Source organism: Trachemys scripta, chromosome 1, assembly GCF_013100865.1.
Source record: "Trachemys scripta elegans isolate TJP31775 chromosome 1, CAS_Tse_1.0, whole genome shotgun sequence".
Taxonomy (NCBI): domain Eukaryota; kingdom Metazoa; phylum Chordata; order Testudines; family Emydidae; genus Trachemys; species Trachemys scripta.
In genome coordinates this window covers 212,517,595-212,534,495 of record NC_048298.1, presented here as the reverse complement: position 1 = coordinate 212,534,495, position 16,901 = coordinate 212,517,595, and the positions used below count along the sequence as shown (strand labels likewise).

Genomic DNA, 16,901 nt, shown 5'->3' with positions numbered 1-16,901 from the left:
CTGTTTCCTACCAGAACAGCAGCAGTGCATGACTAACTCCACACAAAATGGCAGCCGTTTGGATAACTCAGGATGTGTGAGATCCAGGTTCCATTCTCCCCTTTGCTATTATGTCTGGTGTTAGAAGTGCTCAGAGCACACCTACTGGATCAGCCTCTGTGGGCAAGATAGGCACAGCAATGCCTGTTTTCCCCTGGTTTGAGGATCGCGCTGAGGCTTAGGCATGAGAAAGGCATCCCAGTATTTGCCTGAGGCAGCAGTGCACATGCCCAGAGGCAGAAACTTAGGTGCCTAGGGGATTTTTATATCAAAAAATTAGGTGCCAAGTGAGTTTAGGCACCTACGGGGTTAGGTGACAGCTTTGCAGATTGCAGTGGTGCCTAAATCTGGGCTTCAGGCTTCTTATTCGCTTTGGGGATTTGGGCCTTCTTTCCTTATCAAAGCTGATCTGTCAGCCACCACTTTCAGGACAGCTTGTCTAATCCCGTAGGTACTTTCCCGAACTTAGAAGACTTGTTATCCCTTCCTCCCCTAGCTGGGACTTGGTACATTCACCCTATGATTCTACTATAGAAACAGGGAATGCAGCAAGAATGTATGCACCAGTTTTATCAAAAGTGAGTGGGGTGCCAGGAAATTCTCTAAAAATATACAGTGGGCAAAACAGCTGTCCATGCTGACAATGAAGTGGCTCTGAGGTCAGTGCTGGAACAGAGAGGAGGTGGCTCACATCTACATTGTTCAGGGATTGTCTAAGGCCAGTAGAAGCTGCCTTAACTTTCATCCCTCTTCAGTGGTCCCTGAATGCCGTTCAGGGATGCAGAATTGATAGGCCACAAGATCACCATGCCTCCTCCGGCTCCTGATGTATACTATCACTTTTCTGGCCTAGCTAGCCTCTGCTCGACCCCCAAAAGCCCCAGGTTAGTAGGGGTTCCTATAGAGGGAGTGCAGAGCTGATGAAGGCATCTGCACAGAGGACATTCGGAGGGGGGAGGATGGGGAGGACTCCACAAAAGACATAGGACTTATGTGGGTGTAGTTAGGATGATGCAGTATCCCTGTAGACACTGCATTACTTACATCTATTGGCTGTCATTATTGTCAATTTCATGGCTCCGCTGGTCTCCTTTCCAGGCTGGGCTGCCACCCAGGCTCCAGGCTCAGGTTGCTGCCCCAGCTCCGCGCCCCCTTGTGGGGAGTCCTGCTGCCCACTGAGGTCCCAGCTCCCAGCTGGGTTGCCACTGGGGCTCTCAGCTCCCCAACGGGAGTACAACAACTGACCGGACTCCTGATATGAATATCTCCGCCAGGAGCCTGGCTGCCCACCTAGGGTCTCAGCGCCCCACTCCCTGGACTCTGGGCGCAGATCTCCCCACCAGAAGCCTGGCTGCCTGCTCTGGGCTCACCATTCCCCACTGGGAGCATGGCTGCCGTGCTCCTGATGGGGAGTGAGGAGCCAAGAAGCCCAGTGCGGTTGCCCCATTCCCAACGGGGAGCAGGTAGTCGGGATGGGGGGCACCTGGGCTCCCAGCAGGGAGCGGGAAACTGGAATAACGGTGGGGAGCTGCGTGCAGAGCTGAGAGCCCCCCTACCCACACACACACTGCCCCTCTTAAGTCGGTGGAAGCACTCCTGCTCAGGATGCGCACCACCAAAGAAGCCGGGCAGTGTAGGCATGCCCTAAGACAGGGAAAGACTAATAGTCTGATTTTCAGAGGTGCTGAGCATCTGTAGCTCCCATGAATAACGTGCTCTGGAGGTCACACAGAAACTGCCATCACTTGAAATGTTTTTTTAGAGCTTGTCTAGGTGTCATCTGATTCCTCTACAACCCCTCAGTTTTGTGAAATTTGCTTATTGAAGTTTTATAAATGTAATGTGACCACAGTCAAAACTGGGGCACTTTTGTGACAAGAAATTTTTTAGGGTTGCAAAACAGTCATAGAAAAGACACAAGTACACTTTTGTTGTTAAGTGTTTGTTGGCATTGCTACTGGAAGCTTGTAATTCAGTAACGATATGTGCATATTACTTGGAGTGGAGGATTGTTACATGTAGTGTTGTGAAGGAGTTTGTCATGGAATGCTGAATAAGCATTATTATTATTCACTTTCAGCTAAAGAACAGCTTGGATATTGAAATGAGATGCCCTTACATGCTGTGTTACGCAGGATATAATGAAATCTCCATATGGCCTTTAAATATACAGTGGTGTGGTCACACTCAAAAAGTGTCTTTGCTTTTTAGAGATATCATTTCTCATGAAGACATCATATTTATTCTTTCTAGTTTTGCTGTTTCCCTTAATCTGAAATAAAAATCATTCAGCCTGTAATTATAGAGTTTTTCTTTGTGTATAACAGTCATTTGCTACTGGTTTTAGTTTCTGATATGGGCAAAGATTTCTTTTTAGATAATTGCAATAGCAGAAAATGTTCCATAAATTAGCCTATTGAAGTAAATTGAAAGACTCCTATTTGACTTCAGTGAGCTTTCATCAGTCCCAGAAAGCTGATAGCATGGGTCTGAAACATAGTGTTAGATGTGGGAACAGATTTACTACAATGCTTAGTAGTAATTGTCTTTGAAAACTGTTTCAGACAACATTGTGGACATGGTCTAATTACAACAGCATCTAAGCATCTCACGTCAAGTGGGTAATTTGCATTAGAAATTACAGTATTTTGTCATAGAGATGCTGTAAAACATAAATTCTCTGCTCTATCCATTCTTTCTTCCAGGTGATTGAATGGGTTTCAGACACTGAGGAGAAACATTTAACTATTTTCAGATCAAATAGTCGCTTCCTAGCCTTCCAAAGTATTTGATCACATTTGGCAGTTCTCTACATTCTGGCAAGATCATGAGATCAAACTGGATTTGACTAAAGCTTTTAACCGCATACTAGAAGAATAAAAAATGCCTCTCTCTTTGTCAATCACACTTGAAGTTCCTAGCAAGGATTTGACTAAGTGTGACAACATGATAACAAGTATATTGGAAATTTTGGCAACCCAGATTCCCCTGGCTTGCTTTCTTCCTGATAGATGTCTCTAAGGGTACGTCTTCACTACCCACCGTATCGGCGGGTAGCAATCAATCTATCCGGGATCGATATATGGCGTCTCGTTAAGAAGCGATATATCGATCCCCGAAAGCTCTCACCGTCGACTCCGGAACTCCACTAGAGCGAGTGGCGGTAGCGCAGTCGACGGGGGAGCCGCAGTCATCGATCCCATGCCATCTAGACCCCAGGTAATTTGATCCAAGATACTTTGACTTCAGCTACGCTATTCGAGTAGCTGAAGTTGCATAGCTTGGATCGATCCCCTCCCCCACCCCAGTGTAGACCAGCCCTAATAGAATAAATGTTATGTCTAGGGTGGCTATACTTTCTAGTGACTTTGGATCATTTTCCTTGATGGTTTCCTTGAAAAACTAGCCAATCATTTTTTTCCAGGTGTAAGCACTATACCTAGCAGATCTCATATTTATGGTAAGATACGTCAAAAGGAGGCAGTTAGGAGTTAAAATGCTCTTCGTGATCTTTGTATCATTCAGGAAAGTTCCATGTTGTTCATTAGAATTGGATTTAATCTCCTTTGAAACCCAGATGCTTGAGGGTGAGCTTTGCCTAATTACAAGCGAATATATAACGCCTCTAGCAAATCAGTCAACCAATGATAGTTTGGTTGTGTCAGTCAAGGATATCTGCCTTTATGTATTTAATTTAAAAAACCCACTTTTAGCCATCAGGAACCTTCAAATTATGTAACTGGTAATCTACCATATGTGACCATATGATCTTATTTTTGTTTCCCTCACTTTTCTCTCCTTCTGTTATACTTGTGTCTTGTCTTGGTTTAAAAGGTGAACTTTGTGGCACAGAACATGTGAGGTGAGGGGAATTTCCATACACCCTCCCATGCCCTGTTGAAGGATGATCTGGATAGCAACAGGTTTCCAAGTCATTAGTATAATTAGTGAGGACGTCTTATTTTATATGAAATTCTTGAGCCAGGAAATGGATCCTGGAGATTCCTTAGCACCTTGAGGCCCTGTATTGTGTGTGTTGATAATAGCTATTGTAACTCCTTTATGGCTAAAAGGAACAGATCTTTTAGAGTGATATACTTTTAAACACCTGGCAGCAAATGGAGATCAGAGCAGTAAAATTCAGTTGGAGGCACTTTCTGTATTCACTGATTTATGGACAGCTATTAACAGTGCTTTGTAGTTTTCAGGCACATTACATGACATCCCATTTAACCAAGCAGGCAAACTATAAATATGGCAAAAACCAGATTAACTGGTATATGAAAAAATATACCCCAATGTTTCCTGCTTAAGTAAACGTCCCATGTGTACGCATCCCAAATAAGATGGTCATACTGTTGTGTTATAGCAATAACCAAGGCTTTTGCACAATGCTTTAATTGTATCTCTCTTTCTAGAGAACCCACAAAGCATTTTGTTGAGAGCTATGGTCCATCTCTTTATTCTGAGTTCTTCTGAAACCCTGAAGACAAGATCTAAAAGCTTTTATCTGAGCCGTTGTCTCTCTTGAAGCTGAGAGAAAATGATTATTCTAGCAGTTATTAGAATTAGTTTCTAATCAGTTTTTGTGCTATGGTAGAATCCACTCATTTGCGATTTGTATGAATGGGATGCTTCATTAAGCATGATAATATGCTGGAAAAAATTTAGAATAAGTTATTTCATATACCACATTGTCTGTTTATTGGCAAACTTCTAGCTTTCCTACTCAGCTAAATGAGATGTGTTGTAGTGTGGCTGAAAACTAGGAAGAGCTGTTATCAGCTGTCAATAAACCTGTAAACTCAGAAATTGCCTTCATCTGAGTTTAATTGATTGGATTTTGAATGCTTCTGCTTAATGACTGTGTGCATATACTGAACGATCCTTTTTCATTTTAATAGCCATAATGAAGGAGTCACAACAACTATTCCATGAGACAAAATTTTGGTTCTTGGAGCTCTAGAGATCTTATATCTTGGTTGCTTAATATATAAAGTATCCCCAAGCTGGGAAGTTAAGCCTAATGAAGGCCTATATCATGGTGGAATGACATAATTTAAACCTTGGGTAAACCACATTTGAGAAGAGATGGTTGGGCAGATTTGAGGTTGATCTTTCCCAAAGTTTCCAGAGTCTCAGACAAACTGGTCTTATTCATTAAACCTAATTCATATGCACTTTCTCCACAGACCTGTTTTTATCTCTTTACCCGTAGAAACTAGGAATTTTTGTTATTAATGAATTCCTATATTGATGATCTCTTATCCCCTTTTAGTGGATATACCATGTTTTTCCTTATTTGCAAAGTACGACCTTTATTATTCACTTTCAAGGCCAGGTTTTCAAAGTTCATACATAACTGCAGATCTAATTTGTCTCTGTAGTTCCTGTGCTTGTGCTTGGAGTTGCTGCAATTATACATCAAATAGGGGAATACACTTGTCTATATGTTTTTCTGAAAATCTGACCCACAGATTTAATTTGTGTCTCCTCACCTCCTAAAGCAAGAGATATCGACTGATCTTCATATAATGGACCAGATTACAGGCTTATTTACACCACAGTACACCAGGAGGTGTGGGGAGGGATAGCTCAGTGGTTTGAGCATTGGCCTGCTAAACCCATCATTGTGAGTTCAATCCTTGAGGGGGCCACTTGGGGATCTGGGGCAAAATCAGTACTTGGTCCTGCTAGTGAAGGCTAGGGGCTGAACTCAATGACCTTTCAAGGTCCCTTCCAGTTCTAGGAGATGCAATAGCTCCATTAATTATTATAGGAGTGATTCCATTGAGGTCCATTAAGTTACATTATGATAAAATTGATGTCCTCTCAGGATCCTACTGTCTCAATGTTAATGAAGCCACATTCCAAATAGGGACAACAAAGTTTCTTCACCTGGCCTACATCCCATTTAATTTCTCATTTCATTTTCTGTCTCTCTTCTGTGCTGTATCTGTTCTGTGGAAAAAAACTCTTATATCTAGGGCCCTACCAAATTAACGATTCATTTTGGTCAATTTCATGGTCACAGGATTTTAAAAATCATAAACTTCATGATTTTAAATATAAAATGTCATGGTGTTGTAACTGTAGGAGTCCTGACCCAAAAAGGAGTTGTGGGGGGGGGGGGGGTGTCACAAGATTATTGTAGTGGGGGTTGCAGTACTGCTACTCTTCCTTCTGCGCTGCTGCTGGCAGCGGTGCTGCCTTCAGAGCTGGGCAGCTGGAGAGTGGCAGCTGCTGGCCAGGATCCCAGCTCTAAAGACAGAGCGGCCACCAGCAGCAGCACAGAAGTGAGGATGGCATGGTATGGTATTGCAACTCTTACTTCTGTGCTGCTGCTTGCAGAGCCGGGCCCTCAGTCAGCAGCCACCACTCTCCAGCCATCCAGCTCTGAAGGCAGCAGTGCAGAAGTAAGGATGACATGGTATGGTATTGACACTCTTACTTCTGCACTGCTGCTGATGAGGCGCTGCCTTCAAAGCCGGGTGCCCGGCCAACAGCCACCACTCTGCAGCTGCCCAGCTCTGAAGACAGCACAGAAGTAAGGGTGGCAATACCGTGACCTCCCTAAAATAACCTTGCAACCCCTTACAACTCCCTTTTGGGTCAGGACCCCCAATTTGATAAATGCTGTTCTCCCTTGTGAAATCTGAATAGTATAGGGCAAAAGACACAGATTTCACAGCAGGGGACCAGATTTCATGGTCCGCGATGCATTTTTCATGGCCTTGAATTTGGTAGGGCCCTACTTATATCCCTTGTAACTTTTATCTCACAATCTTTATTCACCCTTTTTCACGCTTTACCAATTCTGATCAAAATATTTGTTGCAAACAATTTATTTTTCTCTTTCTTCCACTCTTCATTAACTGATCATGTGTTTTATACGTTTGTTGGTTATTCATAATTGATCAATGAACAGTTTCTGTGGACATCTTGGAGCCCATAGATTTTCACAAACTGCTCATAGGGAGCACTCCTCTGAGTATATGATATCTGTAATTTGGGATTCAGTCCCTTAAATTGGTAATGTTTTCTTTTCCCCGATTGGATGGCCTAATCTTTATAAAGAGGAGAAGCACCTGAAGTAATGACGCATAGGGTGCTGAATCTCTTATAGATAGAGTGGGAAGAATTTTAAAGAAAGCAAAACACAGGAAATAAAGAGGCCTAGGTAATTTTTGGACTTAAAATATTTCCCTTTTCTCTCTTGCTTAAGAAAGGACATTATATGTGATTATAAAACGTTACCTTAGGTTGTAAATGATCTCATCTACCGGCCAGGGTTTTGTCAGCTTGCTTCTACACAGGAACTTTCTACAATAAATGTTTCATAAACTGAAGCTCTTGTTTTGGGTTAAGTCCTCTTGCCTTGCCTCCAGTCCCTCCAATATGGCTTACTTTGCCATTACTCTCCTCGGGCAGAGTTTATGTTTGCTACTAAGACCAGAAATCTTGCCTCCATCCTTGCTTGTAACCTTTCTTTTCTCTCTCACATCTCCTTTAGTTTCAAGTTATCCAGGGGCCAGGGCTCTAAGGTGGCACTGTGCATTCTTTTCTCTCAGGTTCTTAGCTGACTGGGTTCTTGCTCACATGTTCAGGGTCTAACTGATCACCCTATGTAGGCCTGGGAAGGAATTTTCTCCCAGGTCAGATTGGCAGTGGCCTAGGGTGGGGTATTGTCTTCCACTGCAGCCTGGGACATGGGGTCACTTGTCCGGATTATCTGGGTATATCTCACTTAATTCCCTGCCATTACAGGGGCCTCAGGCACTGGTGCACCTCAGTCCCTCCTATTCTCTGTCTGCGGCACATAACAGCATAATCTCCTTTGGTCATAATAGCTTAATACTTTGGTCTAATGTCAGTTGTGGGTTTAGTGTGCAGGTGCTAAATGGAATTTGTTGCCCTGTGATGTACAGGAGGTCAGACTAGATGAAATGGTTCTGGCCTTAAACTCTATGATTCTATGATTTTTTGACACATATGAAAAAATTAATCATTATCTTGAAATCCTTGTTCACATGTTCATCATTTCCATCCCTCATGGCCTTCTTAGCACACAACTCTGTAAAAGCTGTAGGATATAGAATGCTGTGAGTAGGTTAGAAAATTACATCAGAAAGCAAGACCTTATCATTCCCATCCTGTCCCCTTCACCTGCTGCCCATTTATTTCTACATCCAGTGTAAAATTATTCTCCAATTATCAAAAAACTCCATGGACTTGTGCCATCATAACTCTCTACCTTGCTTCCCTCAATGTTTTTTCAGTCTCCCCTTTTTACCTTTCCAGTCCCATTAGCAAGTCATTTTTCCACTCGTACTACCTCATCAATCTAGAATTTTCTGCTGCCTGCCTCCAAGCTACTGAATCCATCCCTCCCTTTACATCTCCCTTTAAAACTTTTTTTTCTCGTTAGCATTTGAACTGACTTTCTGCACAGTAGTTTGGGATTCCCTGAATGATGTTATATACAAATAAATTGTACACTAGAATCTGAACTTCCTCATGGGACCCCATCTGAACTCAAGTCGAGACCATTTACTTTGCAGAAAAAAAATCATTCTGCTGTCTTCTGTTAGTTTATGGTCCTCACCAGTTCAGGTAGCCATCTGAAGCCAAGTACTCTTCAGCTGTAAATTCCTTTTGAGGTTTTGCTTTCAGTTCCATTGTGGCTCAGACAGGGATGATTTAGCCATCACTAAGCATCTCTTCCTATTGCTACTGAAGTGATAAAAAAGTAATTCATTAATGCACACATTCAACTCAATGATAATAACAATTTTTCAAAGGCCTGTGCATTTAATTTAAACGTTTCCATTTAGCTTCCCCTCCTCCTCCCCCCACAGGAAGCTAATTACATCATTTGGCTTTCCTTCATTTCTGGATCTGCCCCTTTTGCCCCTCACAGACTGTAGTGATGATTCTGCAATATGCAGAGAAGAGAAATGCTATACTGTGTGCAGCGGTTGCTATTAGAAGGTCAGTATTTGCTACGTTACCACACAGTGCTATCTGAGATTCCCATTGTCTTTTTGTGTCACTAGGAGATGTGGTACCGATGTAGTAATGACTGGCAGATGTTGACTTTTAACTGTTGACTTTTCTAATGTATATAGCCTTTTTGACTGTGATCTGTTTAGCAGCCAATTTGGATTTAACTGAACTGCAGAAACTATAGTTAGTTCCTCTAGATGTCATTAGGAGACTGATTACAAAGTCAAAAGGCATCTGTGTCTCTGGCTTCTGATTTTCAGTGTGAATATTGACAGAATAAGCATAACTTTAAATTAAGCATGGATTATAATTTATCCAACTATGTCTGGGTGCTCTTGATAAGTAAGTAAAATCCACTCATTCATGTATGAATTTTGGTGACATCATAGCAGAATTTTCAGATGCCTTCTCAATCCACTGCTAGCTTCAAGCTCTCAGCAGCTGACCTCCCATCTATCCATCTTCTCACATGTTGTCCCCTACTCTGATGACTTGCCACCATTCCTTCCATGATAATTTTCTTGAGGTTACTTCCATTTCTACGCCTGATGTGACCAAAATACATAAGGTTGCACCTGTTGATTTCCATCAGCTAGGTCCGCTTCTCCCCATTAATGTTTCTAGCACAAGCATTAATCTTCTTCTCCACTCAGGGGATACACAAGAATCTTTGCTTGCACTCCCTCTCAAAGGCTTCAATTTTCTTCTGAATTTTCAAAATTCACTTCCCACAGTTCACATCCATATGTTGCTATGGGGAAAAAAATCAAGCTTTTCACTAGTTGAGCATGCATACATTTTGAAATGCCATGTTTTTTCCAAACTTTTATAAGGCCATGGCTGAGTGAGTCTTGTTATCAACCCCAGGGGCTTTCCCCTGCTCCAGTGCTTCTTTAATTGTTTATCCAAAGTAGAATGGCTTCAACTGGAGAGACTGAGGAAGATCTACATCCACCACCTCCTCCTCTGGCAATTCCTGCAAGAAATGGTGTAGGCACCTAAGGGCTTTGCAGCTGTGGATCACAAGCAGAGATAGAGGCCTGTCTCTGAGAGAGGAGGGGATTGGGACACATCTCTAGGTGGCATCTCCCATTGGCTAGCTTAGGTGAGGAAATGCCTAGCATGCTAGCTTTTGGGGATCACATTCTTAGGCACCTGTCTCTTCCTGTTCATTGTAAAGGCAGTATAGGCCCCTAACTCAGGCCTCATGGATCCCATTGTCGCTCCAGTGATTTTTCTAGGTGCCTCAGCATTGAAATGGCTAAGTCCCTTTGTGGATCTGGGTCTATTAGACTTTATGATGAGCCTCCAATTGACTCTTGGGGGAACTGACAACTTCTGTGATTTAGGTTAAACTCCACCTGACTGCTGAGAATGATACCATACTATAGCAAAAATTATATTTACATTGGTCAACTAAAATTTTGTTCTATAGAAAGTTAATATTGTTAATATAGACATTTCTGATGCTTCACCTTAAATAGAACACTCTCTCCACATGTTCAGTAACAATTCTTGATAAATATCGCACGTTTATATAGAGTTAATGTTTGTGCAAACAAGAAGAAATGTATTCCAACATAAATACAAGAGGAGGGCTAGAACTGAATTGAATCAAAACAAATAATCGGAGACTGGCTGCCAATTGTGATAAATATTATGGTGCCTTTGATACAATACAAATATTTTTCTGTTTGTAATGTGATATTTCATTCCGTATTTTTAACCTGTGAACATGTCCTTTTGCAGTAGCATAACCTGATCACTGTGCATATTTGTCTTTAGCAAAAAGCTTTTGAAACTATAAAGGATCTTTGAATAATGCTTTTAGCTTGTTTGTTTGTTTTAGTGTTAAACCTTGGTCCAAACATTTAATGCTTTGTAGGATATATCTAGAGATTTATGTTTTCATAGTATATGGCATTATATGAGAACAGAGTTGTCAACTGATGTCCACTACTTCTCCAGAAGCCTTCTTTTTTATTTATCTCATTTGCAGAATTTGCCAGGATTTAAAAAAAATATTTACTCTTTCAATTTAACTGCTAGATATTTGTTCCATTCAGACTGCATAGTCCATGAGTTTCTGGAAACCTTCAGCTTCTAGAAATGAAGACATCTGTAAGTCTGCAATAAATGTTTTGCCACTTTTGTACTTTTTGCACATGCATCTTAGGATAATTATTATTGTATTTTATTAGCCTTTCAAATGTTTCTTTGGTACTACCATGTACTATCCAGCAGGCAGTTTCAACTGTGTGATGTCACCTCTTAATTAATTAATTAATTCACTTTAATTAAAATCACTCTGATGAATTCCCTTCCTTGATAAGCTGAAAATGTACCCTGTTAAGTACAGTTGGCAAGCATGTGGTCTCTTATATTATGAAATAGAACAACATATAGAATATTAAAATAACCCAGAAACATAATGAAAATGCTGTGCACACACATGTGTTGTGCATTATAATAGACTGTAAATCCTTAACACTAGATGATAGGCCAAAACTGGATCCTTTGATTTCTAAGGAGTTTGAATTCGGAACTGGGGGAATCCTATTTTCTGGTTCAGATTGGCCCAACTCTCACAAGAAGAACTGAACTCATGAGATTTCCACTGTTATTGACTTAAATGTCTCAAACATCATCAAAGCCAACCCTTAACTCTTTCTTAAACCTAATCTCTACCTGGTTATACCATATCCTTGGTCAATTTGTATATATTTCTACCTCTTTTAGACCTTTTGAGAGCACTGTGCCCACATCGATAAAGAGGAATGACAAGATAGGTCCTGGTGGGATTTTGTGTGTGAGGGTCCCTGTGATGAGGCAGAGAGCCCCCACACTAGGGTTAAGGAAAGCCTATGGGCCCAGCTATACTTGCTCCACTGTATCTGGACCAACTGCCAAGCCTGAATGGCGAATAAAAAGAGAGAGGAGGGCTCAGTTCAGGGCTGACTGGCCAGAGCTCTGCCTCTCAGCTTGAAGGAAGCTTCACCTGCCGAGCTGCAGAAAGATGGGCCTGCTAGCCAGAGCAACCACTGGAGAGGAGCAGTTAGACCCCAAGGTGCAAGCAATGCACGAATCAGAGACTGATTGAGAACAAACCTGAAGGAAAGGCTAGGAATGCCTCCAGAAGACTTGGGAAGAGCCCACCACTGAGTTAAATTTGCTTTTTGTTGTAGAACATTTCAGAGCTAGCCCCTCAAAACTCCCAGAAGCGGCTAAGACTGAAGGGACAATTAGCTGGTGGGCCGGAGCCTGCCTCAGTGAACACCAGCAACAAACTTCTGTTTGTGAGAGAGACAAGCTTTTGAGGTACACAGAGCTCTTCTTCGAGTCTGGGAAAGGTACTCAGAGTGTAACAGCTAAATACAAGGTGGAATAGATTGTTTAGCATAAGTAGATGGTATTACATAAGGACTCAAAACACGGCTGACATCCAGTGTCTACTAAGACATAAGCGTGGCCTTACGGGACCAGACCAAAGGTCCATCTAGCCCAGTATCCTGTCTTCTGAGGAACTTATGCCAAATTATTTATAGGCAGTAGACAGCAGTCTGTTGCACTTTACTGGGACAGCAACACATGGGTAATTCAGAAGGCAGCTGTTACACACTGCAAGTGTTTCTGCACTCATCTTATAAGACAAATTGTTTCCTTTATACAGGATTTGTTCTCACTCAAACATATGAGGAAATAATAGAAAACAAACGGTGTTAGTAGGTATAGAACAAAATGATTTGTTCAAAATTAGTACTATTGAAAACCTCTGCTATATTACATGATTTCCACCCCCTCAAAAACAATATGAAAACCCATAAAGCCTAATGTGACATCGTGGTGTTTCTTTAACACATTTCTCTGTGACTTGTGTCAGCTAGTTTTGTAATTGCATATTTTTATTTAAAAATGGGTTAAACAGCCCAGCTGACAATGTACCATATATTTATTTTTCTTAAAATATATGTATTTGACAAATGAATGTATGTAACTGCCTTGTTTCCCCCCAATTTAAGTGCTATCATTATTAATCATATTGCCATTTTTTGTCTGCCTTTGCATTACTTGGGGAATTGTGGAGGGCCATGATGATTGACTCTGAAGAAGAAAAAGTAAATTTAATGCTGAAGAAAAGGATTTATAAACTTATTTCTGCAACATTTTATTGCAACAATTGTCTGTCACTGGCAGCCAGGAGAGAAACAGTTCCAGCCTTGGCAAAACTGGCACCCACAGGAGTACTCTGCAATCTCATGGAAGGGACAAATATCTGACAACAAAGGCATCAGCACCACCAGAGACTGGACAGAGCTCAGCCTGCTCCTATGTTCTCACTGAACACCCCACAGTCTCTGGCAACATCTACACTAGTAACTGTCCATGTGCCCGTAAGCAGGGGTGTGCTATAAACTCCCCATTGTCCACATCTAAATCCTGAAAGCATGTCTCCGAAGTTACAGAGTGAGTAAGCTGGGAGGGGATGTGTGTGGGTCAGAACACGCCTCAGGCTGTGGCACGGCCCCGTGCTCATGCCAGCGTGAACTGTGATCAGGAGCAAAGTTTATGTACCAAATCTCAAGTTGCAATAGTCCTGCAACCCGCATTCCCACAATGCACTGAACCCTTTTCTGCCTGACTCTTACCCAGGCTATAAACTTCCCAGTCCCCGCATTTTTCACCGGTAGTAGCGAAAGTCAGAACAGCTTTCTGCTGCACTCTTTTGATCAATACAGGGGAACGTGTATCCTGCTCTGAGAGCAGCCGCCTGGTCTGCTGACCACACCTGGGTGCTGATCAATGTGTAGTTGGAGTACAGTGTCCTCCACATTATACCCATATCCAGTACACCATATGTGGACATGCAGTGTGGGTATGGGGAACATGTGTGAGCAAGTACACAGTCAAGTAATTGAGTATGCACTCCAGTTCAGACATAGCCTCTGTTTGACAAGGCAGAGGAATCACTCTGACTTCTGTGTCCTTGTGCTCCAGGCTGAAGAAGGTGAGACGGGACAGAGAAAACCTGAGGCCATGATCTTTAATGAGCCACAGAGCTGACCGTGCAGGAGGAGGAGCAGGCTGTGCCATCTCAAGGAATCGTGTGCCCTGTGCACGCCCTCTGCATGCCAGGGACATGGAGGAGAGATAGTGCTACTTGAAATGCAGTCTCTGCCGTCTCACCTGGATTGATGCTGCTCTGACCTTGTTATATTTAACAGCTTCTTCTTGTCTTCTGCGCTCAAAAGAGCACACACCCGGCTGCCATTAACAAAGCTAGCAAGTGAAACAATACTTCAGGTGACCCCCACACACACACCAGTTTTCCCTCCTCACTTATTAATATTGTTAATTAGCATGGAGGTAGTCACTACATGCCCCAGTCAATTTCATGTCTCCATTGTGCTAGGCACTGCAAAGACTTAAGAGGGGAAAGTCCTGGTTCCAAAGAGCCTAGAGATTGTTTTTACTGGCCTGAGCCCCGTAACATTAGAACATATATGCTACGTGTCACACTGTACTGGGCTTGGCTGGTAGCATCTTCAGTTAAATACATTCAGATTTAAATCTGACACCAGCAGCCAACAATTGTTAAATTTTGCTACTCTGTCTATGACCAAGAGCAGTAGCAGGATTGAATTGATTAAAGTGCAAGGTCTCAAGCATGCTCCTTGTGAGTTAGCGAGCCCATCTGATGTGTGTGTTTTCCTGACCCTCACCAACGCTGCTCTCCCCTACTTCCTATACATCTAGGCTCAGATCCTTCCCTTCCTGTGTAAAAAGACATGCAAGGGAAGAACATATGTGAAAATAGTTCACAGATTCTGGACTTTCAGGGGTCTTTTCATCACTGTCCCCTCTGGAAACTAGGGCTTGAGTGATAAGGTTCTAGGAGAAGAAACAGTGTAAAATAAACAGAATCTAGGATCCACAGGATTAACAGAGGACAAACCCCAAATGCCTGGCTTTCTATGTATATGGACTCTGGCTTACACTCCAGTACCAGTGGCTCATGGCTAAGAACACAGGCATCACATACTGGCTCTGACCAATAGTCCATCTAGTGTAGGCTTCCATCTTATGTCCCAGAGGAAGGTGTGAGAAATCCCAGGAGGCCACATTTTCAAAAGAGCTCAGCATGTTGGATATTGAGCTCTTTTTGAAAATCTGGCTGTGACAGTTTGGGGAATATCTCTGTCTCTGTCAACTCATGAAATCTTTTTTGTATGTGAAATATGATTTATGGTTGTAACACTCACTGTGAATTTACTCAGCCATCTGGCACATAGTGAACAGAACAGACGATACCTGGGGAGCTGGCCATCAACGACCATCAACAATTGAATAGCTCTACCCTAGTAGAACAATTGAATTTCTGTCCGCAGAAGCAGTGACTTGTAAGGGCTCTCTGCCAGCAGTCCCACACTGGTGCATGAAAAATCCCAGCATAAAGGAGCAACAGTCAAGGTGTCTCAGACTGCTTTTAAAAAGAGACGTGCTCTCTGAGTAAGGTCAGCCATCCCAATCCAGAAACACAAGAGCTAGCTAGAGGGTTGGGTGGGAGGAGAGAAGGGAGCTTTGCCTTACCAAAGAGACACTGACCACGACCCAGGGACTCTCAGGAGCTGGGAGGACTGAGGATTTGCATTCAGGTTCTATTGTCTTGCCTAGATCTGTAACTTTCTTGTGCTGTCTAAAAGTGAAGTATGTGTTTGTTTAAGAACTCCCTGTGCAAAGCCCGTGTTCCCTGCTTTACCTGCTGTGCATCTCTGAAGAGTTAAACTATAACCCATAGTGCCTACAAGGGTGGAGCTCTGGGGGAGCGTGCCTGAGCAACTGGTGAGGCTTGGGAGATTCACCACTGGTCTTGGGGCTTAAGACAATTGGACTGCAGAGTGTTGTGTCCCAAGGAAGGATTTCAGACAGAGAGATGGCACTCGGGAGTATGCTCTAGAGACCTAGAGCCAGAGATAGTGCTTGAACTCTGCCCAGACCCAGTTGGCTTGGATGCACATATGATCCAACGGTTGGTATGATTATGAGTCTGGTGACCATCCATCATGGGGCTCTGCCAGGGCTGTTGTGCTGGCCCTAGCTGTCCCAGTGGGACTGCTGAGCTCATATGAAAATCTGTCTCCATTTGTGGAAGTTTTTTAAAGGACTTAAGTGAATTAGGTTTCTATGTCCCGCTGCCTTTCAATGGGATTTAGACACTTCTGAAAATTCTATACACTGAGCTCTTGACTATCTGGCTCTGAGCTCTCCTGACAGTCTGGCCCATTGTGGCCATTCATGGAATAAGGAGGGGTTTGTTCCTTATAGCTGTCTATTAGTGGTTGGCTTTATGACCCTTTTTAAAAAAAAGTCCTGTATGTGACTTTGGCTAGTCTCATTATCCAATGGAGAGACACTGTAATGCAGTTGATAGGAACAGGGTTAGGACGCAGGAGACCCAGATTCTATTCCCAGCTCTGCCAATGGCCTGCTGGGTAACTTTGTGCAAGTCACTTCACTTTTCTGTGCCTGAGTTTCCCCATCTGTATAACAGAGGTAATGGTACTTCCCTTCCTTTGTAAAGAGACTTGACATCTATAGATGAAAAGTACTATCTAGGAGCTAGCTATTGTATAAATGTGCAATCCCTTTCCTGCCCATGGTGAGTAAATACTATAGTGAGTGAGTGTTGTTAGTGATGAAGGAAATATCCCAACCATGTACAATTTATGTTAAGAATGAAAAGACCTCTGGGAAATGTCTTCATTTTTTCAAAATTATTGTTGCTGAATTTACAAAGGCCAGATGTTGATATTTAGATAAGGTCTATCAGTGAATGTTCTATGCATTGGTGCACTGAA

The 16,901-nt window shown here is 42.6% G+C and overlaps 1 long non-coding RNA gene across 1 annotated transcript; it reads left to right on the top strand.

Moving 5' to 3' along the window:
* The first annotated feature begins 11,092 nt into the window (after window positions 1–11,092).
* Window positions 11,093–16,518, top strand: LOC117871253. Its single transcript, XR_004644189.1, has 3 exons — window positions 11,093–11,166; window positions 12,231–12,363; window positions 14,041–16,518. It is a non-coding gene; the product is annotated as an uncharacterized LOC117871253 (long non-coding RNA).
* The last annotated feature ends 383 nt before the right edge of the window (window positions 16,519–16,901 follow it).